Raw genomic sequence first — 24,361 nt, forward strand, 5'->3', positions numbered from 1 at the left:
CTAGACCTGCCCGGTGCTGCCTAAATATATTATCTGTTTATTGAAAAATATTTTTTTCTTTTCAGTATCGTAATATTATTTATTAAACCAGTAAACAATAAATTACAACTTCAAATGAATTTAAAAGTACTTTTTCGGAATTTCATAGCCAAAAAAAATAATTATAATTTGTATATTTAGCTTTAGTAAGACGAGGTTAGCGAGCGCAGTTATGCTTGCTTAGGTTATGTTGATGCACATAAGATTCGTCAGCACTTGGAATCGTTCTCGAATTGAGCTTATATCAACATAACCTACGCTCGCTTCGCATTCTAACCTCGTCTAATTAACGTTAAATATACAAATTATATACAACCAAACAATATGCTAAAGTATAATTTTTCCTGAAAAAAAAAATTGTAAATAATTTTGACTTTGAAATTCCGAAAAAGTACCGTTTTAATCAACTGCTGCTATAATGTGTTAATATGTATAAAATAACTAAACGTAAAATTACATCCTAATTTTAAATAATAAAACGTCAAACGTAATATTAAATATCAAATGTAATAAATAAATTAGAACCTCAGCCTTAAAACGTTTCCTTTTATATAACTGGCACCACTTGAGTACAAGAAATTAGCCGAGCATTTAATTGCAAGGCAAGAATTGTAAATTAAACCATTCAAAAGTATGTAACCATTCATAGTGTTTTTCAAGCTTGGACTTAAAAATACAAAATCTTTATTCATGATTTTAGTGTTCTAGATGTTCGCGTAATCCATCGTTAGGATCTTGTGAATACGACTAGCTACGAAGAACTTTAATTCGGAAACTTTTTCTCGATTTTTGCATATATGCATTTTGCTTCAGTTTTTGAGTATGTCTGTTTGTGTGTGCACCTTTTTGAGTATGTATGTTTGTGTGTGCACGCGTGCACACTATATATATTTAGGTAAAAAGGTGTATTAAAAATTCTATTATAGCTTCTGCTATATGAATTTATGCTGTACAGCGATTCAGTACTGTAAAATACCAGTGATACAATAAAAAATAGCTTAGTTTTATATTTCTACACCCATTATACATTTACCAGTTCCTTTCACGTTTATTTCAATTCATTTTACGTTGCTCAGTTAATTATTAATTCCAGTCTATCTCTGTAGGTCTTTAATTTATAAATTATGAAACTTGGGATAGTATAAATTTGTTTTGTTGTCCAATAATTTATACCATACGTTATAAATTAAATAATGGATCAGTTTATAATAACATGCGCGCGCGCCCAAACACACACACACACACACACACACACACATATATATATATATATATATATATATATATTATTATTATTATGCTTTTACGGCCAATATGGGACCACTTACGTCAACTTTAGTTAGCTCTTTTCTGAGAAAAGCGTGTTATTTTACTCTTCCGAGCTGCCCAGTATTTCTTCATCCGTTCATATATATATATATATGAATATATGCATATATATATACATATATGCATTTCAGTTTCAGATACATTTCAGATATTCCAATCAAAATATATATGTTGTATTTATTTTATTTTTTTTTTTTTTTTTTTTAGTTGAAGTATACTTTCCCATTTTGAAGGATATTTTTAAAAATTGTTACAAGGATTTTGTACAAACATTAATGAATAAAAAAATTTATAAAAATTAAAGTAATGTTATGTATTTAAAAAAAGGGTTGATTCATAGACGATTGTAGCCGTTATTTCTTGACATCTTCAGAAGGATCGCAATGTGTTCGGGTTAAAATGTGTTTGTTTATGACCCTGTAACTGAAGAACCTCTGGATCAATTTTTATGAAATAGATATTCTCAATTGATTTATTTCAATTGTACGTTTGGTACTGGGTTTTTGTGATTTTAATTAAATAATATAAATATTTTAAAACAGAGATTGGTTGAAAATTATAACTTTGATGTCAGTTAAATTACTGGAAAGTCCTTAAAAAAATAGTTTAATTTTGATTAATAAAAAAGTGGAACAATAAAACATTAAATTACATGATGTAAATTAAACTAATAAATAATTTATTAATATTAATTTTGCAAAAATATTTTTAAAAAAGTATATTTACCAGGTGAGAAACTTAAAACCGAAAAAGAGCCAATTCAAACTGCAGTTTTTTTAGTGTCGTCTTTAACGATACTCTTAGGGTTACTAATAAAATCATCGTTTCATATGACCATGGTAATCAGGCACTCCAGCTGTCTTAGAGAATTGAAACACTCATTCATTTAGCAGATTTTGGCAATCCAATATCGGTAGCCAAAGTAATCATCAAAACCCATAAAGTTTGCTAAATAGGCTGATTTAATCAAATTATTGTAATAATAATTTTATAATAATCACATAATAAAATATTCTAATATTTATAGTATAGATCTGAGCTCAAAGATTTTTTCTTTCACCCTAATAACACAACTAAAAAGAAGTAAAATGGTAATTTTGTTCTTTAATGAATATTTTTACTTTCTTGTACGAAGTAAAGGAAATATTGTGATCGCGAAAAATTTCGGTTTTCAGATTTCAACGGAAATATCCATTTTTACCATCCCTGAATCCATGACGTCTGTCGTCTGTATGACAGTACACATGACGTCTGTACGTATATATCTATGTATGTATGTATGTACACACGTATCTCGGATAACTCAAAAACGATTAGCCGTAGGATGTTGAAATTTTAGATTTAGAACTGTTGTAACATCTAATTTTGCATCTTCCCTTTTGATTTCAATCGACTGAACTAAAAGTGTTCAAAAAAGCCCAAAATCCAAAAATCTGGATTTCTTAATTACAGTAATAAACCCTCATTGAGATCTTTTCAATGATATCATAAGTGATACTTATTTTCACTAGTTCCAGAATTATAGCCAAATGAATTTTTAATTAATGAAAATTTGGATCTTGCAAGATGAAGGCACATCGGTTCGAATGCGACTTCATTTCCCTTTTTTTTTATTTAAATATATTGATTTAATATATTTTTTAATTGTTATTCAATAATTTTTTTTTTTTGTCTTCAGTCATTTGACTGGTTTGATGCAGCTCTCCAAGATTCCCTATCTAGTGCTAGTCGTTTCATTTCAGTATACCCTCTACATCCTACATCCCTAACAATTTGTTTTACATATTCCAAACGTGGCCTGCCTACACAATTTTTCCCTTCTACCTGTCCTTCCAAAATTAAAGCGACTATTCTGTCTCTTCTTTTAACTATATTTTTCCAAATGCTTCTTTCTTCATCTATTTGCCGCAATACCTCCTCATTTGTCACTTTATCCACCCATCTGATTTTTAACATTCTCCTATAGCACCGCATTTCAAAAGCTTCTAACCTTTTCTTCTCAGATACTCCGATTGTCCAAGTTTCACTTCCATATAAAGCGACACTCCAAACATACACTTTCAAAAATCTTTTCCTGACATTTTAATTAATTTTTGATGTAAACAACTTATATGTCTTACTGAAGGCTCGTTTAGCTTGTGCTATTCGGCATTTTATATCGCTCCTGCTTCGTCCATCTTTAGTAATTCTACTTCCCAAATAACAAAATTCTTCTACCTCCATAATCTTTTCTCCTCCTATTTTCACATTCAGTGGTCCATCTTTGTTATTTCTACTACTTTTCATTACTTTTGTTTTGTTCGTGTTTATTTTCATGCGATAGTTCTTGCGTTTCTTTAACATCATTAACTGCTAGTTCCATGTAAAGATTAAAAAGTAACGGAGACAGGGAACACCCTTGTCGGACTCCCTTTCTTATTACGGCTTCTTTCTTATGTTCTTCAATTGCTACTATTGCTGTTTGGTTCCTGAGATGTTAGCAATTGTTCTTCTATCTCTGTATTTGAACCCTAATTTTTTTAAAATGCTGAACATTTTATTCCAGTCTACGTTATCGAATGCCTTTTCTAGGTCTATAAACGCCAAGTATGTTGGTTTGTTTTTCTTTAATCTTCCTTCTACTATTAATCTGAGGCCTAAAATTGCTTCCCTTGTCCCTATACTTTTCCTGAAAACAAATTGGTCTTCTCCTAACACTTCCTCCACTCTCCTCTCAATTTTTCTGTATAGAATTATAGTTAAGATTTTTGATGCATGACTAGTTAAACTAATTGTTCTGTATTCTTCACATTTATCTGCCCCTGCTTTCTTTGGTATCATTACTATAACACTTTTTTTGAAGTCTGACGGAAATTCCCCTTTTTCATAAATATTACACACCAGTTTGTATAATCTATCAATCGCTTCCTCACCTGCACTGCGCAGTAATTCTACAGGTATTCCGTCTATTCCAGGAGCCTTTCTGCCATTTAAATCTTTTAATGCTCTCTTAAATTCAGATCTCAGTATTGTTTCTCCCATTTCATCCTCTTCAACTTCCTCTTCTTCCTCTATAAAACCATTTTCTAATTCATTTCCTCCGTATAACTCTTCAATATATTCCACCCATCTATCGACTTTACCTTTCGTATTATATATAGGTGTACCATCTTTGTTTAACACATTATTAGATTTTAATTTATGTACCCCAAAATTTTCCTTAACTTTCCTGTATGCTCCGTCTATTTTACCAATGTTCATTTCTCTTTCCACTTCTGAACACTTTTCTTTAATCCACTCTTCTTTCGCCAGTTTGCACTTCCTGTTTATAGAATTTCTTAATTGCCGATAGTTCCTTTTACTTTCTTCATCACTAGCATTCTTATATTTTCTACGTTCATCCATCAGCTGCAATATATCGTCTGAAACCCAAGGTTTTCTACCAGTTCTCTTTATTCCGCCTAAGTTGGCTTCTGCTGATTTAAGAATTTCCTTTTTAACATTTTCCCATTCTTCTTCTACATTTTCTACCTTATCTTTTTTACACAGACCTCTATTCAATAATAACAATTTTAAAAAATATCCGAAGTTATTAATGAAATACAATTTTCTGTACTTTTCATTTCAAGATGTGTATATGTAATTTAATAGGCGTACAAAGAAGTCATGTGGTGTCCACATCAGATTTTTTATATCTTAATCCCCGTTAGAAATATTTTAGTAATCCCAGTTGATGATAATGACGAAGCCTCTTATGTGTAAAGTATAAATCTATAGTTTTATTAAAATCTGTCCAGTATATTTTGCGTGACGCGCGCACAAGGTGGACCGCAGTTATAATTTTATTATATGTATAGATATATATAAAGATGGATTTTTAACATAATTTTTAATTAATTTTATGTGTAACAGTTGATTCATTTATTTATTTAATAAAAAAAAATACGGGTAAGAGAAAATAACGAAAAAAATAAGTACAATTTATAAAACCATTGATTATGTAAAAAATTTTTTTCTACTACGTAACCATGTTTTTGGTTGAAGTTTTCATTTGTTGGGTTGAGTCACCTTACTTAATTCATCTTATACATTGTATATTTGTGAGTTTGCGTGCAGGTGGGGGCGCACTGCGGCGTTTGTTGGCGTGCCATAAATAAATTCATGCTTCTTTTAATGGATTAGAATTACTTAAATTCAATATAATTTATAGTGGTCGGATTGCTTAATAACTAAAAGTCTGTATATATAAAAGTAAGTCTCAGGTCGCTCAGAATAAATAAATAAAATTAATTAGTAATAAAAATAAAAACTATTTCAAAAACTTTTATTATACGGTGTACCTACTTCAACGTATAAAGTTTTATAAATTATTCATAATTACTTTATTGAGTGGAATAAATTTTAACAAGAAAAAATATGCATACATATGAAGTTGCATTATACTTTATTACAATATATTTAGATAAAACGTCAGTTATTTTATTTTATTATTTTTTTAACCAGAAATAAAATTTATTACTTACGTGAAAGGTTGTCATTAAACAAAAATTAAAATTCAGTAGTTAAATTCTTTCTACTGTTAAATTCAAAAACGGAATTTAGGTAAATATGTGAATGTTTTTTCTTTTTTTAATCTAATACTCATTGTTGTGCCAATATTTTAGTAGTAGTAACATTTACCTATGATGGTATTACTAGGATATATTTAAATCCATTTACTTCATCTGTAATTTATTATTGTTATTGCTTGTGCAGTAATCTAAGTTATTATGATTTGAATAATATTTGCGTTCCAAGCAAAAATTTTTTATTTTGTTGTAATAATAACAATAATATAATATTTATATTATTATTTATATATACATATAATAATAATAAAATATAAATTATACACTTATACATTTTTACGATATTTCTTTGCTTATCAGAACTATTTATTATTTTGAAACGTACCCCTCAGCCGATGAATTTTTTAAAAATTTATTCTGCTTAGTTTTTTGTTTTCTAAAATCCGTAACTGAACTGAGACCTATAGTGAGGAGCATATCTAATTGTTTTAATGTTAATCACTTCAAATTCATCCAGTGGTTATAAGTTAAAAATAAAACCGTGGAGAAACATGCTGTATTTTATTCTATTATTACTTTCTTGTACGGAGTAAAGGAAGTATTGTGATCGCGAAAAATTTCGATGTTCAGATTTCAACGGAAATATCCATTTTGACCATCCCTGAATCCATTTTCACTACTTTCGGCGTGACGTCTGTACGTAGGCATCTCGCATAACTCAATAACTATTAGCCGTAGGATGTTGAAATTTTGGATTTAGAACTGTCCAAAATTTACTGACTGGACCAAAGGAGTTCAAAAAAGCCCAAATCAAAAAAAATCTGGGTTTTTAACTACAGTAATAAGCCCTCATTGAGAGCTTTTCAACGAAACATCAAAGTCGTACTTATTTTCATTGATTCCAGAGTTATAGCCAAATACAATTTTAATTAATGAAATAAATGGATCTTACAAGGGGAAGGCGCATCGGTTCGTATCAGATTTCATCTACTTTTTTTTAACTTTTTTTTAAATTTAAATATACTGATTTATTAATAATTATTAGCCTCTGATTGTAACAAAATGTTTTACTATAAATTATAATTCAATAATAACAATAAAAAAAGAAGAAAAAGTAACAGAAGTTATTAATGAAATAAAATTTTACGTACTTTTCATTTTAAAAAAAATTTAATAGGCGTACAAGGAAGTCATGTGATGTCCACATCAAGTTTATTTTTATAAGTAGAATACGTTTATTTCGTTCCAGTGCTACGTCTCTCGGAAAAAATCAGTATATTTCAAATAATGTACACAAGACTTCTTTCAATAACTTCAAAACCATAGAAGCTAGCAAAAGTATTCTTACTGTATTGAAAGGTGGAAGATCTAAAGAGTACCGAAATAGCATTTAAAATCAGTTGACACAATTGAGCGCTGCATGCAACCGCCATTTTATACTAAAATTGGCCTCTGGGGTGTGCGGTAAAATTAATATAACTTAGTACGACGATATGAAAGCATTACCACTAGGTGTGATTCATTTCATCTACGCGAAATCTATCGACATCTGTCATAATACTGTAAATAAATAAGATCAGGTGTGTAAAAAAAGATGAAATAGTTGAGGTCTTTATAAGAATCTCCGAAATGTCTCAAATATCTTAATTAAAAACACATTCAAACCTGTTTTAAACTTAAACAAGAAAGAAGAAAGAATGAGTAAAAAGGAATCGGACAGGCCAAAATATCAAAGGCTGAACGTAAGAGAGCCTCCAGACCACGTAAAAAAAGTTTAAGCGCCCGAGTGCTACGGGTCGCAGTCAAGTACGTCAACTTCTCGTAAATTTAAAAACGCACATTCACTCGTTTCTAAAGTTCATCATACTCCCAACAACCTTGCGACTTATTCTACTACCAAAATACCTGCGGCCATATCTCCGACAGACCTCGTCCCCATTTTTTTTTCTAAAGTTTCATTCTGAACGAATAAAAAATTTATATTTTTTCTAACATGGGGCGATCTACTGGAAATTAATTCCTGTTAAATATTAAAAATTCATTCTTTTTAAATTTTAATATCTACTGTAAATAAAATAATTTTTTCTTGTTTTGCTAAGAATCATCTTGTACTCTAAACAAACAGAAATAAAATAAATTAATGGGCATTAATTAAAATAAACAAAATCATTAAAGTCATTTTGATTTATTTTTTATAAGGAATGCAAAATGATATAAAAATAAATTTTGTGATTATTTATTATTATTGATAATAATATGATTATTATTCTCGTTTCGAAGAATTACATCGAACGACTATCTTTGATAATTATGGTACAACAATCTCTCTGTAAAGCAATTGACTTTAAAAACAGTTCAATCGATTTCGATAAATGAAGTTCTTATATAAAATTCGGTTCTTTTTCTGAATTTTGCCGTACAAATATTACGTAACGTGATTTGGTCACCTCTTTAAATAAACCTTTTTAAACTGTTGTCCCGTTAAGATTTGAATAATTGACGAAAACTAAACACACATACAAATAAAAACATCTATAATCATTCAAATCCGCCCAAAGGTTTTTGAATTTTTAGCTAACATTCATACAAACATACGGATATTCTGATTTCTATTCAAAAATTATTATATAAGTAGCTATGTCACCGTGTCGGTATTTTTACAACTATTTTTCACTTTTTCTTTTGAAGGAATTCAACTAAAATTTTACGGCCGATTTTCTCTTCTGTTACCAACCTGTCAGACGGAGTGTTCACGAGTTGAGCACTCACTTAATGATTTTTTTACCTCCTACTGGATGCATTTGTAGAGAACTCTGATGTAGCTACACTGTGAGAGGGTGTAGACATTACACCCGAATTCGAACCAGAGCAGAGAGAAATAGGGTATATTTATATTCGAGTCTTATTAAATGTGTGAATCTGCTTCTTGATTTTTAAGTAAATCAAGAGGGCTTGAGTAAATTGAATTGTAGGACAAATTGTCGTTGTTGCGATCAACACTTGTTTGTTGGTATGAGGATAGTATTTTTGGTGTTTATAAACTCAATCAAGTAATGATCTGAGCGCATAGTCTAATTGAAGATAGATATAGGAAGAGTTTCTGAACGAAACCTTCGGTGTTAGAGAAAGGCGCGTGGATCGAGCTACCGCGTATCGAATAGTTTTATAGTTGTAGGTTATGGTAGGTGGTCGTGGTTGGAAGAGGCCATACGAAGACGATAGTACTGATGGAAACGTCCTGGCATCCTGTCAGAGGGCAAACTGATGACAGTGTTGTGTTATCAAGTCAATAAACTAAAAGACGACCTCCGGTAAACCCCATCAGAGCTAGGAACGGAGGGCTGGTGTAGTGACCGTGATCGTCACAAGGCAGGTGCCTTCCTCTGCGGGGTTCAGGATGCACCTGTAGAGAACAGCACGAATGTGACAACAAGGCTACTACTGAAGATTAACTCATTATTACGTAAAAAAATATAAATATTTTGTTTGTTTCCATACATATTGGCAAATGTGTTTTCACATTCGATATCAGCGAGTTTCAAAGCTAGTGGTTTAGAAAGTACAACGAACTGTTACAAATCGTTTCATTCGGGATATAATTCAAGGTTTTACAAAGCCTTATAATTCTGTAAATGAATAATAAATTACATTTAGTAGCTTAAATAATATTTCATTTTATTATCCAACCGAGAGAGCAATGCTTTTCCATTTTAAAACAAAAAGATAAGTTAATTATTTTCAGATCGTCAGAGCTATGAAATGAGAAAAGTTACAAAAGAAATACAAAGTATTTTAAATTAGATTGTTTTATCAGATACAATACTTAAATTATGATAGAGTAAAATAGTATTAAAAAAAAATTATATTAGTTTTTTTATATCCTTTGAGAGAACTAAATAAATGTAACGGAAATAATTATATTCAGAAAATAATAATAAAATTATTACATTGATAATAACGATATAGAAATAAAAAGGTAAATTTTATTTGATGAATCGTTTTGCTTATCCAAAGCGTTTTAATAAAATAATCTATTTTACGTGTTATAAAAAGAAGATTTTACATTCCGTATCGATTATAAATAAAATTTGATGTACAGCATAAAAGGCAAAATACCATTCACTTAATGTAATACCTGATCAATACTTGGTATATAGAGAAATTGAAAATTTTTAGACGGGTTTGCACTAAGGTATTTTAAAATCGGTAAAAAAAAATTCTACTAATAAAAAATAAAAATAGGGGTTAAAGTGACTAATCGTGCTAATTCCTGAATTTAAATATTTTGATAAGAGAAATTGGCAGTCGGTTTGGTTTATGGTAGTGATTATCGTACGGGTTTATTCGAAAAATTGAGGAGGTTTCTGGTTGCCTTTTTCACCAAATATAGAAATACCATTTTAAACATCTACCAAAATTTAGAAATATTCAGTCTTATAATGATACCTTCAATTTACTACTGGATCTTGAATAACGAACATCATTACTCTCAGAGAAAAAATGATTATTTTTTCCATTTGCACTTCAGGAACTTGAATATCGAATATCATTACCCTCAGAGAAAGCTGTTCGTATTTTTTTCCATTTGTACTTCAGGAACTTGAATAACGAACATCATTCCTCTCAGAGAAAACTGTTCTTATTTTTTCATTTGTACTTCAGGTACACCACACACGATTTGTTTGTCCTCACGAACTTCATATAACTTTCCAAATGTATCATCACAAAACACTAACTATATTAGTAACTTTCTAATTTATGTAACACTAATTATCTTTGTTTGTGTTAGACTGGTGCATTTAAAGGTGTCCTATTTTTGGCTGAAGATCGAAAATTCGAGCCCAGCCTGATGAAGTTAGTGCTAACGGCTCCTTTACGAGCCCCAAATCAACAATGTTACACTGAATACTATGACTTAGGGAATATACATATTGATCGATCAGTCTCTTTCCTGATGATGACTAATTTTTTAACGGCCTGCCGATACCTAGCTCAACGATTTGTAATTGTTCACCCAAGTTTATTTCTGTATGAAGGTAATTACATCAAGAAATGTATTAACTGCAGTCGATCTCACTTATTGTTCTTCAACCCGAGTGACTGTACCTCTTACCCTCCTGTTATTTTTGTTTCTTCATAATTATGTCAACATGAGAGGCCTTGAAATCGATCAGGACACATAATGCATATCAACATAACATAACATAATGCATATCGCATAGCTATTTTGAAATAACCAACGAACCGAAATCGGTATTAGTATTTGGACATAATTAATCATACCATAACTGGTCCAAATGTATGCATCATACAAGAAACTGTCTGCAGCAGTTACAGTAAACTGTCCGTAGAGTAATTTTTAATTAATTTTTCAAGTATTAATTAAAAAATCTGATGTACAAACCACACGGATTCCTTGTACGACTATTAAATTACATCAACGCATTTTTTTAAAATGAAAAGTACATAAAATTTTATTTCATTAATAACTTCTGATATCTTTTCATATAAATATATATATATATATATATATATATATTTATTTATTTATTGTTATTACTGAACTTTTATTTATCATATAAATTGTTTACAATCGGAGGTTAATATAATAAATCAATATATTTAACTTAAAAAAAGGAGATGAATTCTTATTCGAACCGACGTGCCTTCTCCTTGCCAAATAATTCATTAATTAAAATTTTATTTGAATATAACTCTGGAACCAATGAAAATAAATACCACTTATGATATATCATTGAAAATCTCTCGATGAGAGCTTATTACTGGAGTTAAGATTAAGTCCAAAATCCAATATGTTTGGATTTTGAGCTTTTTTGGGAACTTTTGGTCTAGTTGATTCCAATCAAAAGGGTTGGTGCACACCTAGATATTACAACAGTCCTAAATCCAAAATTACAGCATTCTACAGCTAATAGTTTTTGAGTTATGCAAGATACATACATACATACATACGTACAGACGTCATGCCGAAACTAGTCAAAATGGATTCAGGGATGGTCAAAATGGATATTTCCGTTGAAATCTGAAAACCGAGATTTTTCGCGATCACAATACTTCCTTTACTTCGTATAAGGAAGTAAAAATTAATTAAAAAAAAAAATTCTAAACTTCGAAAATTTAACAAAATTTCGATGTTTTCTTTCTTGTAACAGTTACATATTTCTCCATCTCGATATCCGGAGACTCTGCTTAGAATCCGCAGTTGCATCAAATTTTAACTTTTTGATGAAAGCGTTCTTGAGATAATAAGAAAAATATCCATACATACGTATTTACATAGAAATTTTTGACGGATTTTCTTGGTTCAGGATACTTAAAAATTTTGGAAATTCTCAAACTTGAATTTATACATTAGCTCAATTAAAAAAAAACCGGTAATTTTTTTCACAGATATCGTTAATATTCGTGCAATATGTAAACAGGTTTAGCTATAAGAAGCCTCAAATAACTTTTCAACCGTTAAATATAAAAAATGAAATTTAGTAAATGTTCCTTACTTGGAACGATGTATCTTTTGGTATGACGTCACTATACGCCGAGCTCCTGGTGAGAGAGGGTTACTAAAAAAGTATTAAATGAAAAGGATACGAATTTGATACGTTATTTTAAAGGTCATTGGAATAAACATTTATAGATTCTAACCAAACAAACCGCTATTTAATATTTTTCATTTCCAGTTTCAAAATCTTTCTGCAGTTTGTCTAAAACAACTGCCAATAATGAAACATTAAAAACAAATAAAAATGTTTCTACCTCAAAACGATGTACTTTTTGGTGTGAGATCACTAATTTTGAGGTTTACTATAGACCACTTTTGAAATTAGCTGTGAACATTTACTAAATAATCATCACTTTTTTGGACAGTTGTCAGAACTTGAAGTTTTTTCGCCTAAACTTTTATTTTTCAGTGCCCTAAAATTATATGTCATAATACCTTTTCCATTTGACATTTTTGAATTTCTCCTTCATATACATTTTCTGAGAGCTTGTGGTATGGTGTAGGGGAGTAGAAAATGTTCAGATCCGTGAAATTTCCCCAAATCACAATTTTTTCGGTCAGAAATTTCCCCAAAACTAATGCGAGAGTTCATTACGTTTTATCGACCAATTTATTGTATGTGATGAGTTATAAAAAGAGAAGTAATAAAAATACATGGGTTGCAGATATTTAATTTATTAAAAAAATTACAGAAATACTATCTTTATCTTCAGTTCTTGGTTTTTCATTTGGGTATTTATTTACAAAATTATATTCAGTTTATCGCATCTGCCGCGCCAATCACAAAACGCACAGTTTACGTCTTGCTTAGTTTTAGATGTCGATATAATTAATGTACAATTACGATATTTTATACTCAATATACCAGTGGTTCCAAAAGCTTTTCCGAGTCGCAGCGCCCTTTTTCAATTAATTTTTTTCCATGGCGCCCTATCCTAAGTAAAAGCATGACTAATCGTAAGAGATAAGAATAAATAAAACTCGTATATTTTCATTATTATTTTACGTTATTAACATTAAATTAATAATTATAAACGTCTTGGTTCAATTACTTATGAAGTTTTTAAAATATTTCGCGGCGCCCCTGTGATGAGGCCGCGGCTCCCCGGGGCAGCGCGGCGCACAGTTTGGGAATCACTTCACTAGACTGTACAGTTTGTAAATCACTTAACACTATTAAAAGTCACTTACTACTTTCCTTTCTTTTCCCTGTTTAGCCTCCGGTAATTACCTTTCAAATAATACTTCAGAGGATGAATGAGGATAAAATGTATGAGCCTAAATGAAGAGTAGTCTTGTACAGTCTCAGTTCGACGATTCCTGAGATGTGTGGTTAATTAAAACCCAACCACCAAAGAACACCGGTATCCACTATCAAGTATTCTAATCCGTGTAAAAATAACTGACTTTACTAGGACTTGAACGCTGGAACTCTCGACTTCCAAATCAGCTGATTTGGGAAGACTTGTTCACACTAGACCAACCCGGTGATTTCACTTACTACTTTCCTATTAAAAGAAAACAATACGCTTGCAGCTGGCCGACAAATAAAAACAAAGAAACACTATTGCCTGCCAAAAGCAACTGAACGAATAGTGCAGTAGAGAGGAAACGAGGCGCACTCACGCACGCGCACACTGGTAACTACAATGCGTTTTAACAGTAATGCGTCGCTTACCTGTGGCGATTTAAATATGAGTCATCACTCACCACGAATGACGTTGCTATGTTTGTTAATAATTGTAAAAATAATGTGAATACAACATCAATTGATATTTACGTCGTGATTTCTATTTTTTATGACTGGTAAAAATTTCCGTAACATTTCCCCGGACAACCCAAATTTCCCCCGAACCACTTTCGCGCGTTTGAATATATTCTGCTTCCCTTGTATGGTGGTGGTCTCAATATGAAAAGCGTTTGTTACATTTAATTTTTCTATATTAAACAGATGAAGAGTTTCTTTAAGTGCCCCATATTTGATAACATTGTATACACTCGTATTTGAAAACATTTTTTTTGTTTTTTTTTCTTCTTTATATATATTTTTGTTTTTTTTTTGTTTTTGATTAACCTCTGGGACCACCGTTTGGCATTGCTTCAGAGGATGAGAGGAATGATTTGTAGCGTGTGTGAAAATGTCATGCCTAACCGGATTCGAACCCAGGACCTCCGAATGAAAGATATATATATATATATATTTATAAGGAAAATAGTATATATAAATTTTATTTATAAAAATATATTTAAAAACTAAAGACACTTAAAAAAGAGCTAAAGTAATTATTTTAACTCTAAAATCTGTTAAAACAATCTGCTTTATCAGTCCTGTATTATGTAATCCTGTATACAGGATTTTTAAAAGAATCCTGTTTTACTATCGAAATAGCCAGTTATTTAAATTGTTATTTCGATTCTTAAACCGTTATAATTATCAATAGATATTTAGGATTAAGTTTATAAAAGAAAAAAATTTTTGAAATTTTAAATCTAAATAAAATAAAATTAATTTTGGAATAATTCATTTTTCCATAGAAAAATAAATAAAATAAAACAAAATAATCTTTTCTGGTGAGATGAAAAATTCTGTAAGCAACAAAAAATGTTATGACCTTAATTATAAAAGTGTATTCTAGTGTTAAATGTTGTCCAGTAAACGTGTAAATACTATATAAATTACTAAAGCGGAAAAACGGTTGCATTAAACGTTAGCAACTTTCGATTTACGTTACGATTGCGTGACCTGATAGTTCGATGAACATTTTAATTTACAGTATTTATACGTACGTACCCTCTAAAAAAAGCATTTAGTACTCGTCATGGAAGATAAATCTAATGAACCTATTTGATTTTCATCACGTAATGTGATTTTTTTTTTGGAGGGGGTTATGCAGATAAGTTTCAAACGCTTTTTATAATTAACCGAATTAACGTTCATTGAAAATGAAAGTTAAGTACTTTCAAGTTAAATGAAAGTTCATTGAAATTAAAGGTTGTTCATTTAATGAACCATATTGGAGTTTAAAAAAAAAATTATGTTTCCATAAATAAAAGCTGAAAAACGTTTTCGGCGATGCTAGAAATGAGATATTGTAAACACAGGTTATATCATTTCCGATAAAAATTACAAATAAAAATATAATATCATACTATTTCTCTCATCATAAAAAGTAAAAGATAAAAATCCTTTAAATTCGATTATTCCTATCATCATATCTTTGCTTTTAAGTTAGTTATTTTATAACTAAGTTAGAATACCTAACGTATACAAAAAAAAATTAAAAAATCCTATATAACGTTAAGTTAGAAAATATTGAAAATTCTAATAAAAAATTATCACCTTAAAACTTTTTATAATCTCTCGTTTAAGCTATCGTTCTCAGTTGAAAAACTTTTTAATCGAACCGGTTCAAAAGTTATTACCCAGGTTTCTGTTTAATGATTAACTTAGGTTTTTCTTTACTTTACTTTATAATTATTATTGTTTCGTTTTTACGTTAATATTATTACATTTTTCATGCACACTAACTCATTTGAAATTTATTCATTACACGGAAGAATGCACAGAAAACGAAAACAAATCTTATTATAATCTGATAATTTAAAGAAATATTTTTACGTCAAATTCACTGAATAATTAGAAATAAATTTCTAATTATTTAATTAAAATTAAATAATTGATATTACGTGGATAAGGATTCCCTTAAAAAATAATTCACTTTTTCTTCAGTTAGATTTTATTATATATGATGTCGGAAGTTCAAACTTTGATCTTTTGTTTTCATTAGTTTCAGACAGTTTGGTTCTTTTTAAGCTATATTTTTAAATTTTTACCTGGTTCGTGTAGCTTGTATGTTTTGAGAGAAAAGGATCATAAAATTCTTGCGTGATGTATGAAAATCTATGCTTCTTTAAATATTCAAAGAAAAGCAGTAATTAAATTATGAAATATAGAAATAGGTATATTTTTTATAAAAAAAATTATTTCACAAGGAAAGTAAATCGACAGTTAAGTCGTGGTAAGATTAAAAAAAACTATTAATCTATGTTAAAATTACTTTTTTCCATACCGATTAAGAAGAAAAAAAGATAATCTTCAATAAATCTTCTGTATAAAGAGAAATTAATTTTTTTTTTTTAAGTTAAAAAAATTTTAAACACATTCTATCTCTATATATATAAAATGTCATTTCATAAAACGACACTTTCTATTCCCGTGAAGTGAAAGAAAAAACATAATAATATGTAAGGGATATACATCCCTTTTGCTTGTTTTAAAAATATATATATTTTTCTTTGTATTTAGACTTTAAGAAAAATGTTATATTTTTAAGTAAAAAACTTTTATAAAATATACTTCAAGGAAAAAGGATTTTTAAACAATCAGATTTATGTAGAAAAAAAAGGCATTCATCTTTCAATCGATTAAACGATACACCAAGCATAATATTTATAATAATAAATTATTTTAAAATATTTATCAGTCAAAAAACAATTTTTTTAGTACGTTGTATTTAAGGTATAGTGATTTTTTTTTTAATATTTATTTATTAAGGAACTTATTTTTACCAGAATCATGAAATATTTTACTTAGGACATATAATACTAATCGAAACATTAAGTTTAATATTATTTAAGTAAAAAAAAAGTAAATATAAAATAAAATTTAACTTTTTAATTTTTAACTATGGATTAGAACTTAGGATGACAAGTTTTTTTTTAGGGGATCGTAAAATAACAGTTGTATTTAACTTAAGGTCAAAACCGAACCCACCGATTTGTTTCTACTGCTGAACGTGTCTTCGAAAATCAGCTGATTTCGAAGTCTAGAGTTCTAAGGTTCAAATCCTAATAAAGGCATTTACTTTTATACGGATTTGAAAACAAGTTTGTGGATACCGGTGTTCTTTGGTAGGGTTGGGTTTCAATTAACCACAGATCTCAGGAATGGTCGACCTGACACAGTACAAGACTACACTTCACTTACACCCATACATATCATCCTCATTGATCCTCTGAAGTAATACCTGACGGTGATTCTTCCCGGAGGCTAAACAGGAAAAAAAAGGTCAAAACTGAAATGTATGCAGCAGTTTGACATCGCCTTAAAACAATGATTGTTTATTTGATTTATAAAATAATCTGTTAGTGATTAAAAAAATTTAATGATCGACATTTTTAAACCTATTGAAAATTTTGAAGGTTGAAATATTTCAACCTATTTATTGTTAGGGAAATGAACACCAAATTTCATTAAACACAATATCAATCCGTTCCTAAGAGATAATCTTTTTTGAAAAAATATAAAATGGAAACCGATGAAAATTAAGTAAGAGTGCTTTTTTCCGAATGAACTTTTTTGTTTATTTTATTTCTGATGTCCTAATTATTTTTCACTTAACATTATATCAATTTTTTTCGCCTGATGGACATTGCAACACACAAAGAAAAATAACATCAATGCATCTATAGCTTACACTAGTAGCATGATCTGTTGTAATACTCATAATTAGATAAAGTATATACCCACGTACTACACGCACCCAGGTTACTTTTTTGCATTTTTATTAACAATCACTATAGAAAATTGAACGTATAACAGTATTAGTTATTTGGATAGTAAATCAGCGTAAATCGTAAATTATAATACTAGTTATTTACCTTAATCGAGTTCCTTTCATCCGTAGAATTCCAATTACGTCCGTAATCACTTAACCACAAATAATCTTCCTCACTTCCATCGGGAGCGTTCAACTTGAACGATTTTTTAAGCAACTCATCCGGTGTTTCTGACCAAGCTTCAATAATCAATTCAAAAATGTCAATGGAACAGAAAGATGATTACTAAATCTTAGCAGATGATAATAGTGTCATGTTGGCCGTCTAGTTTTATGAATCGTTTGCGAAGTATTGTTTTAAACGTCGTTTTACGCAGATATCTTGAGCTTGAAAAATAGATTTCATTCCACCAGGAAAAATAAGTTGATTACATTTTCCACCAATCAGTCTTCGCTTTACATCATCGGTCATATAACCCCTAAAGCTGTCCATTACAAAATATGGAAAAATTTCCTAATAAAGCGTCTGGTCGACGCTAACTTCAATATTAATTTATTATTCAACTATCTCTTTTCTTGTGCTCGTACGACAATATCGGGTGGAAATTTTTCATTTTTCGGTTAATTTTTCCTTTTAAAAATTATGTTCGGGGTAATTTTTCCCAGTCCTTAAGTATTGTCTGCATCACCGAGTAACCTTGTTTCTCGAAACCGGTGGTTTATATGTGAACACTTTGCCCCTACTCCTTCAATTATTGTTGTCCATTACATTTTAAAATTCTTCTGTGGTTCGTCCAAATTTATAATTTCATCTAAAGCATTCGTTCTCAAAGTGGGCGATAACCTCCCTTACTGGGCACTGGAAGCCTTCTGGGGGGGGGCGGTAGAAGGTCCACAGAAAATTGGGGTCGTTCAGGTGATCTAGGAAGGCGATGGCTGATAAAAAAATTACATTTCCCTGATATTTCAAATTAAAATGTAAATTTCAACTCAGAAATAGGATATGCCACGTTTAAAAATAATAATTGCAATTGCTGTTTTTAAGAACGCATTCTAAAAACAGCAATTGCAATTATTATTTTTAACGGATGGTAAGTTTAAAAATTTCGTGAGCGCTCTTAAATGTTTAATTTTGAATGTGGACGGTGGACAAAAAAGTTATTTTTAACAGATGGTAAGTTTAAAAATTTTGAGAGCGCTAGAAAATTTTTGATGCTCAATGTGGGCGGTAGGAGAAAAAGTTTGAGAATCAATGATCTAGGGAATAATTATTCGTTTTATTTCTTATGTTTCTGGTAGACGCTGTATTATTGTCGTCTTTCTTCATATCAACTATTTCGGCAAAGAAATCGGCGACGTACCCAATTAAAACTAGCTTTTAATTCATACCTATCGATATTTAAGTCATTGGCGATTTCAAGGGCCTTCATCAGATACATTTTTGCAAAACTCGCCTATCCAACCATGTATCGGTTTATTTTGTTAGCCATCAAAAGTATTTATTTCATTTGTGTTGAAGAACGAAAAAGCATTCTCTGCATTTCCAACCGTAGCTGCTCTGTCATATGCTTAATTAAGCATTGCTTGCTTAACAAATGATTTTAAATTTTTTTTATTTTTGATTGATTTTATCAGCCTTAAACTGACGTAGAAATATCTCTTGTGACTGAATAAAATGTGCCGGCAACATCCAACGGATGTAACCGGTGAGTTGTGTCCCCGGATAATTTCAGCAATATGATTCCGTGTTCCCAAGCAAACTCGAACAGTTCAAGATTTTTGCTATAAGTAGTATGCCCATCTAGGAGCAATATTACCTTATTATTCAATTAATATACATGTAAAAATGCTTCAGCCACTTCAGAAATAACTCTATATTAATATATCCACTTTACAGTGTAACATGCCTTGTGGAGAACCAATTTTTAAATCTTCCCTCCATATTTTCCTCTTAAAAATCTTAAAAACTCCTGCAGCACTGGAAATAACAACCATGGTAGTATTAACGCCACGCTCGCCGCTTGTAATGGTGCCGATTTGCCGTTTACCGTTACTATTTTTTTGAGGGCTTTTTGTACTGTAGAACATGCCATTTCATCTTCATTGAAAATGGTATACGCAGTTATTTTATTCTCATCCACAAATTTTTCTAATAGATAAAATAATGGCTTAAATTTTTTCTGTTAAAGCATTTTCAGGTTTGCGAAGGGATAAGTTTTGTTTCTTGGCATAAATGAATAAAACCATTTTTTTCCTGACATTCCTTTCTTTTTATTAAACTTTTGAGGGAGCGATTACTTTTCTGCAACAACAAAAGTCAATTTTTTATGACAGTAATAGTTAGGGCATATAACCGTCTTCAATTTTAAGAAGTCGTTAGCCAACATTTTCTTCATATCTTTTGAAAATCCTAACGTCTTTGCTTCATTAACGAAAGCGTTTTTGCTCTCAGCGTGCCTCTTAACTGTAGCTTTTGGGGTTAAATATACTCTGCTACATTCTTTAGCCCGTAATCACGATTTCTGCAGGCTGCTACAGTCAAAAGGTCATTTTCGGACCAGCGCTCATAATGTTCTCTTTCAGCCATATATATATATATGTATATATATATATATATATATATATATATATATATATATATATATATATATATATATATATATATAATCTGGAAGAAAAATACTACTTTCAGTTATCTGGTATTATTTATCAAATTATTAAAGTAAAATAAAATAATTTTCAACGTAATGTGTCAGTTGTCTGGAATGGACCAGTCCATTTCATGAACACTCGGTGGTCCAAATCAGGTAACTTTACCACATAACTGAAAAAGAGTGGCCAAAAGGTTAACCTTAAAATAAAACGCAAGAACAATGTTACCATTATAGAGCTAAATAAACGTACCTTCTAATTATATAATAAATAATATGCACATTTTACCTACGGTGTAATGTCAGTAAGGTTTTTGAAATACAAACAAAATATTTGATCGCTACTTTACAAAATTTTTCACTCGTGTAATACAGCAAACTACGGTAACCAGAACAAAGGAAACGGAGGGTCTATATTTCTGCCTATCTAAGCACCTACTGTTCCGAACAACACTTCTAAACATTTTCCATACTTGTCAAGTTAGTATGGTGGTCGAACGTAAGCGCCAGTCCAATTTAGACAACTTTCTCCATGTTTTATTTACGTAATATGTATTTAATTAATGTTAATAATAGTAATTGTATAATTTTTGTTTCAGGTAAGTTGTTGCTTGTCTGATATACACGTAAATTACACACAATTTAGTAAGTAAAGCACTTAAATTTTTATATTATATTATATATAAAATATAATAATTTATTTTATCATATTATTTATTATGTGAACAAAAAACATTTTTTTTTTATTCTATGTACCATCAAAAATTGAAAGATATATATTTATGTATATATATATGTGTGTGTGTGTGTGTGTGTATATATATAGATCTTTCAATATGGTTAATAGAGTAAATTCAGTGAAATGGCTGGCACATGATTTTGCTTTAAGTTTTTCTTTTATTTTATAAGTTTTAATTCTTATCTTTGTTTTAATTGTATTTTTAAATTCTACTTTTAACTTAATTGATTGATCTTCATAATTTTAAATAATGTTTTACATTTTATGTTTTTTATCTCTTGCTTTGATTGTAATTTTAAAAGAATTTTAATTTAAATAAAAGTTTTTTGTATAAGATTTTAAAGTATTATAAATTTAATTTAAAGATTTGTAATAAAATTTAATTGGTTTATAAATATTATTATCATAAAATTGTAAGTGAATAAGTGGTATGTTATCATCGCTTGGAAGTTTATGATGATTTTTGTAATATTATTTATATATATATATATATAAAATACATGAATGCAGCTGATGATGCGAATCAAGTTCGCGAAAGCGTTTCTGTGGTTGTAATAAAATAAGATAAGATAAGTCATCCTGTTTTAATTATTCTGTGCATGGAGTATGGTTATTAAATGAATTGCTTTAAAATATATATATATATATTTTACAATACAGAAGAAATAGTTGCATACACAGAATACAGGAACACGTAAATACATTTTTAAGCGTTAAACATAGAAAAAATTAAATTGAACAAATATTACAACCTTCAAAGGATATATTTTTTTAGTAAGAGTCTGCTACATTACCAGTTCCATTTAAGAACTCAAAATTCTTAAATGGAAAAGAAGGGATTGTGAAATCATTTTAAAGGGCATTGAAAACATAATTGACCTTACAACTTCAGTTTCGACAACTTAATCAGAATGATATCCATTTAATATTTTTCTCATTTAATTTTAAAAATGGTATGCATTTCAACCTCCGTAGCAGTTCATACCAAAAAGTAATTCGTTTTAAGGTATGAGTATTTAATCAATTTCATTTTTCTTTTTTTAACAATTAAAAAGTTATTTAAGGTCAATCATACTTGGTTAATTGCATGAATATTAAATATGTTTCTTCAGAACGGTTTTTATACATAAATGTTTCAAATAGCGTCTGATGTATTACTGCAATACTTGGAAGATATAGTAGTGACCGGAATTAAAATTTCTACAAAAAAAATAAAATTATGGAATAGATTTGTTAAAGACGTTTTCGTGATATACAATAAATAGATCAGTTTACTGCAAACTATCTAAAAATATTACTTGTTTTGATAGTATTTGTTCAGAGTTATGTATCATTTCCTCCTCATTATTTGTAAACATAGAAAAAAACTGTATTCTTATTCATGTATAGAATATAAGTTGTTACAATTCAGTTGGCCTGATGTTTTTATATCAGCTGATATTTTATATAAATAATATAACAATGTATTTAATTCTAATATTGTTCGTTCCAAATTTACATCTTATACTGTTAACATCTATATACAGTAAATTACGTATAGTATTCAACAATACATCATTTATGTAATCATTAAAAAACATGTATATTCATGTACCATATACATAATCTTTAAGTATCATATATAATTACAAAGTAATAAATGTCTATATTTATTTACTAATTGAACCAGCGGTAATTACAAAGAATAATTACTCTAACCAACGCGGATATTATTCGATCGTTAACATATACAATATTTATACGAGTACATGCTTTGAAAATAGAAAACAATAATAATACACTTCACTTATTTTAAAATACTAATATAAAAAAATTATAATAATTACACCAATTCACAAAAAAAAAAATTATACAGAATGATCAATAGTGCCCTTAAACTTTACAGATACGGTAATATAAAGTTTAATAAAGAATTAAATAAAATATATGCGGGTTTAACATAAAAGGTTGAAATTGTATTTTATGTTACAAAGGAAAATTCAGTTTAACAAACTAATTCATTAATAAATACATCAATTTACAAACAAACAAAAAATGAATAAATTAACTACTTAAAAATCAAAAATAATTTTTATACTCCTTTAAATTATAAACTAAATATAGTGTTTTTAAATGTTAAAATACGAGTATATATAAATTTAATAATAATCTATTAACAGTAATAAATCTAATTCTATTATTTATAATAAAGCCGGTATGTAAAATACAATACGGAGAAAAAAGTTTGTAAATAATTCTGTACAGAAATGACAATCAGGAACATTTACATGCACACAAATATTTTTTTAAACTTTAATTGTGCTGTTCGTATCAGATAAAATAAATAATTTATATTTTATGAAAATTTTATAAATTATCAATTACAAATTTAAATCCTTTACATTCCAAAAATATACAAAAACAAAGGAGGCAATGAAAGAATATAATAATAAAAAAATTTTAACATGACCAGCAAAAAAAAAAAAAAAAAATTATTTTAAATTTATAATTTACGAGTACATTTATGTATTGAATAAGTTCATTATTATAATCTGGACAACGAGAGAAACATTCGCATAAAACAAAATTATGTTATAAAAGAATAAACTTAGATTTTAAAAAATTTATTGGATTTTTTTCAATGGAGATAATAAATTCGATTTGCTATCTCTGAAATTAATGATGTTTATTTTACGACCAGTTCATTAAAAAGGAGAATGAAATTATTACGCGTTGAGTTGAATATAATGGGCATTTTGAAGGAATAAAAAAATAATTTTTTTTTTCTTTATAAAATTTCGCATTACCTCCGAGAGATTTTTTATAAACTATTTCAAAATATATGAAAATAAAGATAACACGTTTTTATTTCAACATGTCTTAACTAAATACTTAATTTTTCTTTTCGAAAAGTTGTAAACTCCATAATTTCTGTCATTAAAAGAAATCGCATAAATAAATGAATTTTTTATTCTGATTTGTACGTAATATTACACTGT

The 24,361-nt window shown here is 29.0% G+C and overlaps 1 protein-coding gene across 5 annotated transcripts in view; it reads left to right on the forward strand.

The window, feature by feature from the left end:
* msi (RNA-binding protein musashi) overlaps nucleotides 1–24,361 on the forward strand; it is a 1,037,545-nt gene that overhangs the window by 541,676 nt on the left and 471,508 nt on the right. The window contains exon 1 of one of the 5 annotated variants that reach the window (XM_075366118.1): nucleotides 21,271–21,289. The exons of the other annotated variants lie outside the window; for them this stretch is intronic. The gene's annotated coding sequence lies outside the window, so the exon portion shown is untranslated. Of the gene's footprint in view, nucleotides 1–21,270; nucleotides 21,290–24,361 lie in introns of those variants that run through there. 5 annotated transcript variants of the gene reach the window in all.

Source organism: Lycorma delicatula, chromosome 5 (assembly GCF_047948215.1).
Source record: "Lycorma delicatula isolate Av1 chromosome 5, ASM4794821v1, whole genome shotgun sequence".
Taxonomy (NCBI): domain Eukaryota; kingdom Metazoa; phylum Arthropoda; class Insecta; order Hemiptera; family Fulgoridae; genus Lycorma; species Lycorma delicatula.